The sequence below is a fragment of the Canis lupus genome, chromosome 8, assembly GCF_011100685.1.
Source record: "Canis lupus familiaris isolate Mischka breed German Shepherd chromosome 8, alternate assembly UU_Cfam_GSD_1.0, whole genome shotgun sequence".
NCBI classification, from domain to species: Eukaryota; Metazoa; Chordata; class Mammalia; order Carnivora; family Canidae; genus Canis; species Canis lupus.
The window spans coordinates 17,948,439-17,965,448 of NC_049229.1; the positions used below are offsets into that span (position 1 = coordinate 17,948,439).

At 35.9% G+C, this 17,010-nt stretch overlaps 1 long non-coding RNA gene across 29 annotated transcripts in view; it reads right to left on the reverse strand.

The window, feature by feature from the left end:
• The window catches only part of LOC102156547, a 146,320-nt gene that overhangs the window by 71,650 nt on the left and 57,660 nt on the right, over positions 1 to 17,010 (reverse strand). For 25 of the 29 annotated variants that reach the window (XR_005363189.1, XR_005363196.1, XR_005363192.1 and 22 more), the window contains one exon: positions 8,375 to 8,600. The exons of the other annotated variants lie outside the window; for them this stretch is intronic. This is a non-coding gene — a long non-coding RNA (uncharacterized LOC102156547). Of the gene's footprint in view, positions 1 to 8,374; positions 8,601 to 17,010 lie in introns of those variants that run through there. 29 annotated transcript variants of the gene reach the window in all.

Genomic DNA, 17,010 nt, shown 5'->3' on the forward strand with positions numbered 1-17,010 from the left:
CAGTTAGTGACACACTCTGCTCTCACACTATGATCCATATGCTCTCTGAACCTCGTGTGGGGAAAATTTAAGCCCCTCTTGGCAGTTCAGCACTACTGAACTCTGCTGACCACAAAGAGTAATGTGGTGAATAATGGGAAGATCAGTAAATGGTGTGCCCTACTAGCACAAACAAGACTATCTCCAGTGGTGTATACCATCTTTTCAGCCTGACCATATACAAAGAAAGGATGGGGTGCAGTGTGGTAGTTCAGATTGTTTTTATTTGCAAATTCCATGAACTTAAAAATTCAGACATGGCATCTGGTAGGCCATGTATTACACACAATTAGTACAGAACTATTTGTAGCCAGTTGAAATTTGTTATGGAATGTGGAGTTACCATTAGATACTTATTTATCACAGTTCTTTTTCTTGGGTGGTGATATTAAATCAATATATCAATATAGATTTTCAAATTTTACTTACTTTGTAATGTAATTTAATGCATAAGTAGTGCCTGGATACTTCTGGAGGATTTTGTTGAAAACCCCAGGCATCAAATAATTTCACACGTAAATAGTTGTGTTTCTATAATACATGATGACTTTTTAAAAAATATAACCACGGTAATGTTAACATATCCAACATATTGAACAATTATTTCTCAATATTGATGAATACCAAGTTTATGTTTTATTTTTCCTTATTGTCTCAAAAATATCTTTTTGCATTTTGTTGGAATCAAGACCTCACATTTATTTGTTATATCTCTTTCTTCTCCTTTTTATTTTCCTTTCACTTTATAATAGTTTTCTTTGTTTTCTTCCTTCCATTTACTTGTTGAGCATACCAGATCATTTGTTCAATAGAATTTCTCAAGTTTTCGGTTTGGCTGATTATTTCTTCTGGTATCTTTCACATGTTACTATTTCTGTATTTCCTGAATTTCCTGGAAATTAGATTATATGCCAATGTTTGATTAAATTAAGGTCCTTTAAAAAAATGCTGTATTCTTACTGTACCACACGAGGAGGTACATAAATACTGCTGTTGCTTTTAATAAGATTGATACATAGGTTCAGGTGATGTCAGCCTGATCCCTCCATTAAAATTCCCCAAATACCTTTCACCTGATGGTTTTAGTGACAATTGATTATTCCTAGAATCCATGATCTCAATAGAGATTGAATTCAATACTACCATTTCTCTTGCAATTATTAGTTCTGATTCTTCTATAAAGAAGGTTGTTTCCTAATAACCATTTGATCATCCTGAAATATGATCCATGTGGGAAGGCAGGATAATGACAGATTGTTTCCACTGATTTATCAATTATCAGCATAATAAGTTGATGCCCTAGCAACATTTAAAGATGACCAATTAAGTTTTATTCATTATAGGATATCTTATCTATTGTGTATATCACTATGAACTCATTTATTATGTATAAATATATAAACAAATATAATATATTATTTATAAATAGATAAAATATATAAAATGTTTGATATGCTTCAAGGTGCTGGAGTCATTATTCTCTTTTGGCTGCTCAAATTGTTCCATCTTTGGCCAGTGAGAATGATTGCCTGTATTCTTTTAATATGACCCAGTTATTTTTCATAGTCTCTTTACTTTCAGGTATAAGCAAGATATTATAGGCTTAATTTGACATTTCCTTTTCCACACTTGAAATCAACTATTTCTCCAAACTTCTGGCTTCTTTAGTGGGTAATGATATTTAGAAACCAAAATATGGACACTGAAGGTTTTCTTTTTCTTTCTTTCTTTCTTTCTTTCTTTCTTTCTTTCTTTCTTTCTTTCTTTCTTTCTTTCTTTCTTTCCTTCTTTCTTTCTTTCTTTCTTTCTTTCTTTCTTTTCTTTCTTTCTTTCTTTTTCTTTCTTTTCTTTTCTTTTCTCTCTTTTTCTTTATTATTTATTTTTTGACACTGAAGGTTTTCATTGCCATTGGATTGTCATTATTTTAAGGCCTTTTTAATGGACAAAGCTAGGAAATAGAAATATTTTTTTTTGAAATAGAAATATTTTGTAAAGAAAAATAAATTATGAGTAAACTAATATTAAGTTAAAATTAAGTTACTTAACATTATTTTTAGTATTATATTTTAATTTATCTAATGTGACTTTGACTATCTGTATAGTGTTTTTAGTAGTCTCTCTAGGGCTTAAAAATACTTAATTTTTACAGTCTACTTGAAATCAGTATTTTACCACTTCATTTGGAATGTAGAAGCTTTACGACTTTATAGATCCCTTTACCTTTGCCCCTTTCTGTTACCAATGTGTTATATATCTACAAACATTAAACAATGTTATAGATTTCGCTTTCAACTATCAACATATTTTAAGGTGCTTAATAGAATAAAAATGATCTTTTATATTTACCTGGATGTTTACCATTTTGGTTGCTTTTTCTTCATTCCTGAGGGTCCACATTTTTGTGTTATATTATTTCCTCTCCACCTGGAAAGCTTCCGTTAGCCTTTCTCTCTTTTCTTTCTTTCTTTCTTTCTTTCTTTCTTTCTTTCTTTCTTTCTTCTTTCTTCTTTCTTTCTTTCTTTCTTTCTTCTTTCTTTCTTTCTTCTTTCTTTCTTTCTTTCTTTCTTTCTTTCTTTTCTTTCTTTTCCTTTTCTTTTCTTTTCTTTTCTCTTTTCTTTTCTTTCTTTTCTTTTCTTTTCTTTTCTTTTCTTTTCTTTTCTTTTCTTTTTCTTTTTCTTTCTTTCTTCTTTCTTTATTTCTTTTTCCTTCCTTTTAAATAGTTTCCACATCCAGCATGGAGTCCAACATGACACTTGAACTCTCGACCCTGAGATCAAGACCTGAGTTGTCAAGAGTGGGATGCTCAACTGAATGAGCCAATCAGCAGTCCTGTTCCCTGTTAGCAGTTCTTTAATATCATCTGGTACTGAGTCCCGTTAATGAATTCCTTATTATGGTTATTATATTTTAAAGTTCTAAAATTTCCATGTGGTTTTTTACATTTCCATTTGGTTCTTCTTTATATATTCTATTTCTTTGCTGAGACTTTTTATTTTAACATACATTGCAAGGAATGTTTGCATTTGCTTGTCCCAATGTACTTTTAAAATAGCTACTTTAAGATTTGCCAGATAATTCTAGAATCTATGTTAATAGTGTGGATGTTGGTATCTGTTGATGACCTTTCTCTATGTGACTTGAAATTTTTGTAGGTCTTAATATGCTGAGTAATTTTAGATTGCATCCTAAATATTTTGACATTATATTATGAGAGTGTGTCTTGTTTAAATTTTATGGAGAATGTTAATATTTTTGTTTTACAGGCAACAGACCTGGTTAGGTTTAGGCTGCAAGTTCCAGCATGACTTTTATGGATGATAATTCCAATGTCAGTTCAGTTTTCAAAGTCTTTATAATGCTTTCTAGATCTGCCTTGGTATGTGTCATCCAGCAGTCAGTCTATAATCTGGGCATTTGTATATCTGTTAGTTTCCTTCCCAGCATCACTGGTATGCTAATTGGAATTAGACCCATGCATCTTTACTCTCCCCCAAGAAGTTTCTGATTTCTAGATTTCCCCCTTTGGTCTTGGGTCTGAATTAGAGCTCTAGTTACCCTACTTTGTTGTGTTCTGTTGCTCACTTCTGTGATTGAGTTAGCGTCCTGGTCCAAGCAGAGGTAAGATATATATATATATATATATATATATATATATATATATATATATATATAGAGAGAGAGAGAGAGAGAGAGAGAGAGAGAGAGGGAGAGGGAGAGGGAGAGGGAGAGGGAGAGGGAGGGGGGAGGGAGGGAGAAACCATCAGGTATAGCCCTGTTCTTTTAGAAAGGCAGCAATATCTGAGAGGAGGTATTGCCTTCTTAGCCCTGTGGGTTCTTGTGGCAATGAGTTTCCCTAGTTGTTGCTGATTCCCTGCTACAGGATTACCTCATGAATAAGGTGCTAGAGGAGGAGAAAAGGGAAAAAAAAACTGAGGGAATTTCCACATTTCCCATAAGTGTCAAGAGTACCCTTTTCTGACCCTCAAACAAAAGCTGGTTGGCTTTTTTCTGTCTGTCTGGATCCTAGTGCTTACTTTTGGGTTTCTGGCTGTGGTAAGTTCAAATGGAGGGATATCAAAGGGGAAAATGATAAACTCACCACTGATTTAGTGATATTTTGATTTTTGGTAACACCTGCTGTTATTTATGAAGTCTTCAAATAGGTACTCATGCATTCTGTTCAGGTTTTATAGAATGTATAAAAGTATAGTATGTATTCAGTGGAAGTAAAAGGATGAAGTATGTTTATTCTATCTCAACTGGAACCTGAATCTTTAAAATTTTGTTAATTGTGTAAAATATGATGTGGTTCCAAAATCAAAACTATGAACAAAATACCTAACAGAAGACAAGCTTTTTTTCCTATTCTTTTTCTCCCTCCAGAGGTATACATATTTTTAAGGTTTTTGATTATCCTTTTATTTTTTAATATTGAAAAGTAAGCATTTATTTATTTATTTATTTATTTATTTATTTATTTATTGGTGTTCAATTTACCAACATACAGAATAACCCCCAGTGCCCGTCACCCAATCACTCCCACCCCCCTCCCCTTCTACCACCCCTAGTTCGTTTCCCAGAGTTAGCAGTCTTTACGTTATGTCTCCCTTTTTGATATTTCCCACACATTTCTTCTCCCTTCCCTTATATTCCCTTTCACTATTATTTATATTCCCCACATGAATGAGAACATATAATGTTTGTCCTTCTCCGACTGATGAGTGGATAAAGAAGATGTGGTTTATGTATACAATGGAATATTACTCAGCTATTAGAAATGACAAATACCCACCATTTGCTTCAACGTGGATGGAACTGGAGGGTATTATGCTGAGTGAAGTAAGTCAGAGAAAAGTAAGCATTTATATTTGTATTCCCTCTCCCTTCACTTCTTACACAAAAGATAACATGCTACAAACATTCTTCTGCATCTTTCTTTTTTTCACTTAATTATGTATCTTGCAGTCATTTCATAGACATATGTAAGGATTTTTCTCATTCCTTTTTAAGACTATATAGTGTTCCATTGTATAAACTTATCATGGTCTCTTAACTAGTCTCTTATTGGTGGACATATGCATTATTTTGGGGCTTTGATTATTGCTAATCAATATAGTTTTTAAGACAAACTTTCTTATTCATTTTACTGGGGAAGTGGAATATAATGAGAAGTGTTCACAATGTTTTTTATAACCCGAATCATTTTGGGTTCCAGATGTAGTTTATAGCCAATGCTGTAAATCTCATAGTTATAATTCTTAGACTCATTACACATGCAGTAAGAGTAATATATTTGAATGCTGGGATTTGCTCATGGGTACTGTCTTTAATGGTAGGCCACTCCTGATAATGATGATTTATGAATAGCTTGAATTCCTTAAGCACTTTTCCTACTGGTATTGTTGGAGAGGCAAAAAAGCTGTCAGTTTTTCAGCACTAAGCTGGTAACAGAAAAATAGGAAACAGGGATTTTAAGAGGTAAAATACTAGAGGTGATGGTAATGATTAGTAGCAGTGAGGTTGCTCCATAAACTGAGTTTAGTATTATGGATATTGGATGGGAAGAAAACTGAGATCCATTTAAGGAGTTACTATATCCAAGAGTCAACAATTTGCAACAAAGGATGGGAAACTAGATAACAGAAGGTCTGGGATAAGATAAAGGCAACCATTTGCTGCCATAGCACCCTTTCAAAAGTCTTTCATTCCACTTTAGATATTAAAAGGACAGCCTAGCATTTGGTATTTTCTACCTGTCTATCTTTAGTTTAAATGCAAGCTGATTTGAAAAATATGTTAATTTTTCTATTTTATCAGTCTGAAGATGTGGATCAGAAGATTTTTCTCCCAATCCCTTCTTTTATAATATTGGTGCTTCTAATATAGGCAATAGTATAATCTGGGATTTTTAGGGGCATATAGTTCAGGGTTTTTACATTTAGTATTGTTCTCTTAGGTATTAGACAAACATGTAGAAATAATATTTGAACATGACTCCAGCATAGTCTACATAATGACACAATTAAGAATGTCATAAGATGTTGTGAGAAAGAAGGCCCCTAAGAAATTGTGATCAGCACAAATTTTAAATACTTAGCAAAAGAGTTGTGGGACATCTTACTTGTATAGTAATGGAAGAAATTCAGTTGTCAATTTCTGCTGGATTCTGATCCTTAGATGATATTATTTTTGAGCAATGTCTATGCCCCTACATTTTGGACTTTAACAGTTAACAATTTTAACCTTAAACTTGATTTTGGATTTTTACAGTTAAGAAGAGTTCTAGCCATAAACTTGAAATATTTCTGGTAAGATTCTTATTTGTATTAATTATAATGAAGCTTGAGAACTGACACCTTTAACTGCTTTCCACTTTGGAAGTGTCTAATGATTCTGTTTTCTAGTATGAAGTAATTCAGCTATGTCTGCCTTTGGCTAAAGAAAATAAAATGATAAAAACTTAAGTAGTCTAAGGAAAGCCTAAAATTCCTACTTTGATGTTGGAGTAGAGTTTATTATAGGTGCATGGTGGAATCTTGCTTGGATAAATGCTGGTAGCACTAATATGGTGGCACTGAAATGTCAGCCTAGTATTTTGCTTTTATCATGTAGATACATGAATTTGTAACATGAAATACATGAAGTCATTTTCAATCTATCTGGTGAACCTATGGTGCCGTATTTGTATTCTTAGAAATTCAGGTTATTTTGAAGTATTGAAAAGTTTAGAGGTGCGCAGAATTTCCAAGGTGAAGGTGGTCAACCTGACATAAATGTTAAAATGTGATGATCCTTTGGGTAACATCATTAAGTGCCTGGTGTTGGTGTAGGGGTTGAGGAAAGAGGATGGATGTTTAATGAACATTTTCTATATGACAGGTAATGTGTTAAGTGCTTCACATATATATCTTATATAATAGAACTTTATGGGTAGATATTACTATATTACTTTGTAAACAAGGAAAGTGGAGTTCAAAAAGTCTAAATAACTTAGAGTCACACAGACTTTCAGTGTAGGATAAATATTTGAACTCAGGTCTGTTGACGGGTTTTTCCCCCCATGCTTTGCCAAATCCCTTACTTACTCAGGTAGGATTAGTCTTTAAAAGATCCTGGCCCCAGTAGGAGTGGTATGATGCCTATTAAGGTATTGGATATGAGTGTTATAAAAGGACCTTATTAATGTATTTACAGGTACACTTATAATATCCATAAATCTCACTTTAACCAGCACATTTGGTGTATTTAGTACATGCAGCTGATTGAGGCACTCTATTTGCCAAAATACTATTTTTCTTAGAGTAAAATACATACATTTAATTTTCTAGTGAGTTGTTATAGTAGCTAAATATAGACAGAATAGCCCTGGTTTCTTTTTACAAATGAAGTACTAAGATGTAAGTAAAAACTGAGAAATTTTAGAACTCTAATCATGACATCCTTATGACTTTGATTATCTTGTGACAGAAAAATGTGTCTAAGGGTCCCCTGCTAATCAGACATTGGATGATGGTAGGGTGAGGAAAGGATAGGCTTAATGTTAGGTGATGAAGGTTCTCCAAGCCTTGACTAGAGTTTTTATTTTTTATTTCTTTTTGACTAGAGTTTAAATAAAACAAGCTTGAAGTATAGGGTCACATGATTTATAGATAATAACTCTTCCCATCTCTGGAACTCTTTGCCATCTCCAATAACAAGAAATAGAGCTTCAAAGATTAGAGCTCCATGGGAAGCCAGGCAGGTGATGCTACTGTGTTAAGTTTTTCTGAGTTTGCTTTAGTATGCCTCAAGTGAATGAATAACTGTGGACACCCAGGAAGCCCAGGTGGCTAAAATTTATATTAAAAGAATTCATTTTATTGTACCTTCTCATTCTGAATCAAGGATGAGTCACTAAAAATCTGTAAGACCTAGGAGTGCAAGGGAAAGTGTGAAAGAGGATTTTTTATTTTGCCCATTGCATTCCAAAATATAGCTATCTGTCTTCTTTTAAGCACCTGGATGTGTGGAGCTTAATGTAATTGACCTCATGCATGTTGTGAAGAAAATTAAAAACCTTATCTCATGCTGGGGGCTGTAAGTTTTCATCAACCATTTGGAGTTGGCCTGAAGGTCAGCTTTTACCACCTGAAAACAGATCTATTTATTTCCCAAAGTGCTATGTAGAACACTAGTCCTATAAGACATCTGTAGAAAAAAAAAATTCATAGTTAAAGTTTGGGAAACACCATATTATACATCTACCTATTAGATAATTATAACACACATTAGTGTATTAAGTAAGATTTCTGATAATTCAAATAGTAAATGAAAAACAAAAGCAGCAAAAACCGTGTAACTTTTTGTAATAGTCATTTTAATAGGAACCTCTTCCTATTAAGATTTCGCAGAACTAATTGATTAAGCCAGTGTGTTTTTGACATAAGAACAGGCAAATAGACCGGTGGAATAGAAGAGAGTCCTGTAATAGACCTTCATTGTAGTCTGTAACAAAGATGACACTGCAGTGAAGTGGGCAAAGTATGATCTTTTCATTAAAAGTTACTGGGTCAGTTAGATATCTGTAGGAAGAAAAAAATGAACCTTACTTCACATATACATATGAAAGATAAAACAATTTGGCTTTTTGGGGAAAAGGTAGGAGATTATCTTCATGACATGAAGGAAAAGTTTTCTTAACAGGACACATAAAGGAAAAAGAATGGGGAAAAATGTCCACATTTAAAATAAAGACTGTTCATGAAAGGACACCATTAAGAAATTAAAGAGGCAAGCTAGAGACTAGGACAAGATATTTGTACTATATATACCAGACAAAAGACTAGTATATAAAATATGTATAAAACCACTACAAATCCCTATCAAAAAGCCAGAATCAAATAGAAAAAATGGACAAAAGATTTGAACAGTCATGTCAGAAGGGAGGATATTTAAATGGCCACAGGAGATGAGAATGTACTCAAATTTATTAGTCATCAGGAAAGTACAAATTAAAACCACAGTATGATTACAAAGGAATGGCTAAAATAAAAACAGAAAATGCCAAGTGTGTCAAGGATATAGAGTGGTTGCAACACTCATTTACTGTTGGTGGAAGTGTAAAATTAGTATGACTGCTTGGGAAAACTGGTTGCAGAAATTACTAAAGCTGAATATATGCTTATCCTCTGACCCAGCATTTCCACCCCTAGATTATATACCAACAAAAATTCACATATATGTTCACCAAAAGATATGTACTATAGAATGTTCATAGCAGCATTATTTCTAAGGACCCCTAAACTGGGAACATCTCAAATGTTTATAAATAGTAGAATGAATGAAGTATGATAAATTCACACAATGGGCTATGATATAGCAATGAGAATAAACAAACTATAAATATGGAATAACATGAATAAATCTCATAAATATAATTTTGAGATAATAGGCAGACACGGAAGAGTACATACTAGATGATAAAGTTTCTTTTTCATTTTTTTTAAGTTGTGATTTTATTTTATTTTATTTTATTTATTTTTTTATTGGTGTTCAATTTGCCAACATATAGCATAACACCCAGTGCTCATCCCGTCAAATGCCCCCCTCAGTGCCCGTCACCCAGTCACCCCAACCCCCTGCCCACCTCCCCTTCTACTACCCCTTGTTCATTTCCCAGTTAGGTGTCTCTCATGTTCTGTCACCCTCACTGATATTTCCCACTCATTTTCTCTCCTTTCCCCTTTATTCCCTTTCACTATTTTTTATATTCCCCAAATGAATGAGACCATATAATGTTTGTTCTTCTCCGATTGACTTATTTCACTCAGCATAATACCGTCCAGTTCCATCCACGTCGAAGCAAATCATGGGTATTTGTTGTTTCTAATGCCTGAGTAATATTCCATTGTATACATAGACCACATCTTCTTTATCCATTCATCTTTTGATGGACACCGAGGCTCCTTCCACAGTTTGGCTATTGTGGACATTGCTGCTAGAAACATCGGGGTGCAGGTGTCCTGGCGTTTCATTGCATCTGTATCTTTGGGATAAATTCCCAGCAGTGCAATTACTGGGTCATAGGGTAGTTCTATTTTTAACTCTTTGAGGAACATCCACACAGTTTTCCAGAGTAGCTGTACCAGTTCACATTCCCACCAACAGTACAAGAGGGTTCCCCTTTCTCCACATCCTCTCCAACACTTGTTTCCTGCCTTGTTAATTTTCCCCATTCTCACTGGTGTGAGGTGGTATCTCATTGTGGTTTTGATTTGTATTTCCCTGATGGCAAGTGCTGCGGAGCATTTTCACATGTGCTTCCTGGCCATGTCTATATCTTCTTTGGTGAAATTTCTGTTCATGTCTTTTGCCCATTTCATGATTGGATTGTTTGTTTCTTTGCTGTTCAGTTTAATAAGTTCTTTATAGATCTTCGATACTAGCCCTTTATCTGATAGGTCATTTTGCAAATATCTTTTCCCATTCTGTAGGTTGTGTTTTAGTTTTGTTGACTGTTTCTTTTGCTGTGCAGAAACTTTTTATCTTGATGAAGTCCCAATCATTCATTTTTGCTTTTGTTTCCCTTGCTTTAATAGATGTATCTTGCAAGAAGTTGCTGTGGCCAAGTTCAAAAAGGGTGTTGCCTGTGTTATCTTCCAGGATCTTGATGGATTCTTGTCTCACATTTATACCTTTCACCCATTTTGAATTTATCTTTGTGTATGGAGTAAGAGAATGGTCCAGGTTCATTCTTCTGCATGTGGATGTCCAATTTTCCCAGCACCATTTATTGAAGAGACTGTCCTTTTTCCAGTTGATAGTCTTTCCTGCTTTGTTGAATATAGGTTGACCATAGAGTTGAGGGCCCATTTCAGGATTCTGTATTCTGTTGTATTGATCTATGTGTCTGTTTTTGTGCCAGTACCACACTGTCTTGATGACCACAGCTTTGTAGTACAACCTGAAATCTGGCATTGTGATGCCCCTGGCTCTGATTTTCTTTTTTAATATTCCCCTAGCTGTTCAGGGTCTTTTCTGATTTCACACAAATCTTAAGATTATTTATTCCAACTCTCTGAAGAAAGTCCATGGTATTTTGATAGGGATAGCATTGAATGTGTGAATTGCCCTGGGTAATATAGACATTTTCACAATGTTAGTTCTTCCAATCCATGACCATGGGATATTTTTCCATCTCTTTGTGTCTTGCTCATTTCTTTCAGAAGTATTCTGTAGTTTTTAGGGTATAGATCCTTTACAAACTCTTTGGTTAGATTTATTCCGAGGTGTCTTATTCTTTTGGGTACAACTATAAATGTGAATGACTCCTTAATATCTCTTTCTTCAGTCTCATTGTTAGTGCATAGAAATGCCACTGATTTCTGGGCATTGATTTTGTATCCGTCACACTGCCAAATTGCTCTATGAGTTCTAGCAATCTTGAGGTAGTGTCTTCTGGGTTTTCTATGTACAGAATCATGTCATCTGTGAAGAAGGAGAGTTCTTTGCCCATTTGAATGCCTTTTATTTCTTTCCGTTGCCTGATTGCTGAGGCTGGGACTTGTAATACTATGTTGAATAGCAGTGGTGAGAGTGGGCATCCCTGTTGTGTTCCTGATCTTAGGGGAAAGGCTCCCAGTGTTTCCCCACTGAGAATATTTAATGTGGGCTTTTCATAGATGGCTTTTAAGATGCTGAGGAATGTTCCCTCTATCCATACACTCTGAAGAGTTTTGATCAGGAATGGATGCTGTATTTTGTCAAATGCTTTCTCTGCATCTAATGAGAGGATCATATGGTTCTTGGTTTTTCTCTTGCTGATATGATGAATCACATTGATTGTTTTACGAGTGTTGAACCAGCCTTGTGTCCCGGGAATAAATCCTACTTGGTCATGGTGAATAATTTTCTTAATGTATTGTTGGATCCGATTGGCTAGTATCTTGTTGAGAATTTGTGCATCCAAATTCATCAGGGATATTGGTCTATAATTCTCTAATTTGGTGGGGTCTTTGTCTGGTTTTGGAATTAAGGTGAAGTTGGCCTCATAGAACGAATCTGGAAGTACTCCATCTCTTTCTATCTTTCCAAACAGCTTTAGTAGAATAGGTATGGTTTCTTCTTTAAACGTTTGATAGAATTCCCCAGGGAAGCCATCTGGCCCTGGACTTTTGTGTCTTGGGAAGTTTCTGATGACTGCTTCAATTTCCTCCCTGGTTTTTTTTTTTTTTAATTTATTTTTATTGGTGTTCAATTTACTAACATACAGAATAACCCCCAGTGCCCGTCACCCATTCACTCCCACCCCCCGCCCTCCTCCCCTTCTACCACCCCTAGTTCGTTTCCCAGAGTTAGCAGTCTTTACGTTCTGTCTCCCTTTCTGATATTTCCCACACATTTCTTCTCCCTTCCCTTATATTCCCTTTCACTATTATTTATATTCCCCAAATGAATGAGAACATATAATGTTTGTCCTTCTCCGATTGACTTACTTCACTCAGCATAATACCCTCCAGTTCCATCCACGTTGAAGCAAATGGTGGGTATTTGTCATTTCTAATAGCTGAGTAATATTCCATTGTATACATAAACCACATCTTCTTTATCCATTCATCTTTCGTTGGACACCGAGGCTCCTTCCACAGTTTGGCTATCATGGCCATTGCTGCTATAAACATCGGGGTGCAGGTGTCCCGGTGTTTCACTGCATTTGTATCTTTGGGGTAAATCCCCAACAGTGCAATTGCTGGGTCGTAGGGCAGGTATATTTTTAACTGTTTGAGGAACCTCCACACAGTTTTCCAGAGTGGCTGCACCAGTTCACATTCCCACCAACAGTGTATGAGGGTTCCCTTTTCTCCGCATCCTCTCCAACATTTGTTGTTTCCTGCCTTGTTAATTTGTCCCATTCTCACTGGTGTGAGGTGGTATCTCATTGTGGTTTTGATTTGTATTTCCCTGATGGCAAGTGATGCAGAGCATTTTCTCATATGCATGTTGGCTATGTCTATGTCTTCCTCTGTGAGATTTCTGTTCATGTCTTTTGCCCATTTCATGATTGGATTGTTTGTTTCTTTGGTGTTGAATTTAATAAGTTCTTTATAGATCTTGGAAACTAGCCCTTTATCTGATATGTCATTTGCAAATATCTTCTCCCATTCTGCAGGTTGTCTTTGAGTTTTGTTGACTGTATCCTTTGCTGTGCAAAAGCTTCTTATCTTGATGAAGTCCCAATAGTTCATTTTTGCTTTTGTCTCTTTTGCCTTCGTGGATGTATCTTGCAAGAAGTTACTATGGCCGAGTTCAAAAAGGGTGTTGCCTGTGTTCTGCTCTAGGATTTTGATGGAATCTTGTCTCACATTTAGATCTTTCATCCATTTTGAGTTTATCTTTGTGTATGGTGAAAGAGAGTGGTCTAGTTTCATTCTTCTGCATGTGGATGTCTAATTTTCCCAGCATCATTTATTGAAGAGACTGTCTTTCTTCCAATGGATAGTCTTTCCTCCTTTATCGAATATTAGTTGCCCATAAAGTTCAGGGTCCACTTCTGGATTCTCTATTCTGTTCCACTGATCTATGTGTCTGTTTTTGTGCCAGTACCACACTGTCTTGATGACCACAGCTTTGTAGTACAACCTGAAATCTGGCATTGTGATGCCCCCAGATATGGTTTTCTTTTTTTTAAAATTCCCCTGGCTATTCGGGGTCTTTTCTGATTCCACACAAATCTTAAAATAATTTGTTCTAACTCTCTGAGGAAAGTCCATGGTATTTTGATAGGGATTGCATTAAACGTGTATATTGCCCTGGGTAACATTGACATTTTCACAATATTAATTCTGCCAATCCATGAGCATGGAATATTTTTCCATCTCTTTGTGTCTTCCTCAATTTCTTTCAGAAGTGTTCTATAATTTTGAGGGTATAGATCCTTTACATCTTTGGTTAGTTTATTCCTAGGTATCTTATGCTTTTGGGTGCAATTGTAAATGGGATTGACTCCTTAATTTCTCTTTCTTCAGTCTCATTGTTAGTGTATAGAAATGCCACTGACTTCTGGGCATTGATTTTGCATCCTGCCACGCTACCGAATTGCTGTATGAGTTCTAGCAATCTTGGGGTGGAGACTTTTGGGTTTTCTATGTAGAGTATCATGTCATCGGCGAAGAGGGAGAGTTTGACTTCTTCTTTGCCAATTTGAATGCCTTTAATGTCTTTTTGTTGTCTGATTGCTGAGGCTAGGACTTCCAGTACTATGTTGAACAGCAGTGGTGAGAGTGGACATCCCTGTCTTGTTCCTGATCTTAGGGGAAAGGTTCCCAGTGCTTCCCCATTGAGAATGATATTTGCTGTGGGCTTTTCATAGATGGCTTTTAAGATGTCGAGGGATGTTCCCTCTATCCCTACGCTCTGAAGAGTTTTGATCAGGAATGGATGATGTATTTTGTCAAATGCTTTCTCTGCATCCAATGAGAGGATCATATGGTTCTTGGTTTTTCTCTTGCTGATATGATGAATCACATTGATTGTTTTACGGGTGTTGAACCAGCCTTGTGTCCCAGGGATAAATCCTACTTGGTCATGGTGAATAATTTTCTTAATGTACTATTGGATCCTATTGGCCAGTATCTTGTTGAGAATTTTTGCATCCATGTTCATCAGGGATATTGGTCTGTAATTCTCCTTTTTGGTGGGGTCTTTGTCTGGTTTTGGAATTAAGGTGATGCTGGCCTCATAGAACGAATTTGGAAGTACTCCATCTCTTTCTATCTTTCCAAACAGCTTTAGGAGAATAGGTATGGTTTCTTCTTTAAAAGTTTGATAAAATTCCCCTGGGAGGCCATCTGGCCCTGGACTCTTGTGTCTTGGGAGGTTTTTGATGACTGCTTCAATTTCCTCCCTGGTTATTGGCCTGTTCAGGTTTTCTATTTCTTCCTGTTCCAGTTTTGGTAGTTTGTGGCTTTCTAGGAATGCGTCCATTTCTTCTAGATTGCCTAATTTATTGGCATATAGCTGTTCATAATATGTTTTTAAAATCGTTTGTATTTCCTTGGTGTTGGTAGTGATCTCTCCTTTCTCATTCATGATTTTATTAATTTGAGTCTTCTCTCTCTTCTTTTTAATAAGGCTGGCTAATGGTTTATCTATCTTATTAATTCTTTCAAAGAACCAACTCCTGGTTCTGTTGATCTGTTCCACAGTTCTTCTGGTCTCGATTTCGTTGAGTTCTGCTCGAATCTTTATTAACTCCCTTCTTCTCTTGGGTGTAGGATCTATTTGCTGTTTTTTCTCTAGCTCCTTTATGTGTAAGGTTAGCTTTTGTATTTGAGTTCTTTCCAGTTTTTGAATGGATGCTTGTATTGCGATGTATTTCCCCCTTAGGACTGCTTTTGCTGCATCCCAAAAATTTTGAACGGTTGTATCTTCATTCTCATTCGTTTCCATGAATCTTTTTAATTCTTCCTTAATTTCCTGGTTGACCCTTTTATCTTTTAGCAGGATGGTCCTTAACCTCCACGTGTTTGAGGTCCTTCCAAACTTCTTGTTGTGATTTAGTTCTAATTTCAAGGCATTATGGTCTGAGAATATGCAGGGGACAATCCCAATCTTTTGGTATCGGTTCAGACCCGATTTGTGACCCAATATGTGGTCTATTCTGGAGAAAGTTCTATGTGCGCTTGAGAAGAATGTGTATTCAGTTGAGTTTGGATGTAAAGTTCTGTAGATATCTGTGAAATCCATCTGGTCCAGTGTATCATTTAAAGCTCTCGTTTCTATTGAGATGTTGTGCTTAGAAGACCTATCAAGTATAGAAAGAGCTAGATTGAAGTCACCAAGTATAAGTGTATTATTATCTAAGTATTTCTTCACTTTGGTTAATAATTGATTTATATATTTGGCAGCTCCCACATTCGGGGCATATATATTGAGGATTGTTAAGTCCTCTTGTTGAATAGATCCTTTAAGTATGATATAGTGTCCCTGTTCATCTCTCACTACAGTCTTTGGGGTAAATTTTAGTTTATCTGATATAAGGATGGCTACCCCTGCTTTCTTTTGAGGACCATTCGAATGGTAAATGGTTCTCCAACCTTTTATTTTCAGGCTGTAGGTGTTCTTCTGTCTAAAATGAGTCTCTTGTAGACAGCAAATAGATGGGTCCTGCTTTTTTATCCAGTCTGAAGCCCTGCGCCTTTTGATGGGGTCATTAAGCCCGCTCACATTCAGAGTTACTATTGAGAGATATGAGTTTAGTGTCATCATGATATCTATTCAGTCCTTGTTTTTGTGGACTGTTCCACTGAACTTCTTCTTAAAGGGGAATTTTAAGAGCCCCCCTTAAAATTTCTTGCAGAGCTGGTTTGGAGGTCACATATTCTTTTAGTTGCTGCCTGTCTTGGAAGCTCTTTATCTCTCCTTCCATTTTGAATGAGAGCCTTCCTGGATAAAGTATTCTTGGTTGCATGTTCTTCTCATTTAGGACCCTGAATATATCCTGCCAGCCCTTTCTGGCCTGCCAGGTCTCTGTGGAGAGGTCTGCTGTTACCCTAATACTCCTCCCCATAAAAGTCAGGGATTTCTTGTCTCTTGCTGCTTTAAGGATCTTCTCTTTATCTTTGGAATTTGCAAGCTTCACTATTAAATGTCGAGGTGTTGAACGGTTTTTATTGATTTTGGGGGGGATCTCTCTATTTCCTGGATGTGAATGCCTGTTTCCCTTCCCAGATTAGGAAAGTTTTCAGCTAGAATTTGTTCAAATACATATTCTGGCCCTCTGTCCCTTTCGGCGCCCTCGGGAACCCCCATTAAACGTAGGTTTTTCTTCCTCAGGCTGTCGTTTATTTCCCTTAATCTATCTTCATGGTCTTTTAATTGTTTGTCTCTTTTTTCCTCAGTTTCCCTCTTTGCTATCAACTTGTCTTCTATGTCACTCACTCGTTCTTCCACCTCGTTAACCGTCATCATTAGGACTTCTAGTTTGGATTGCAT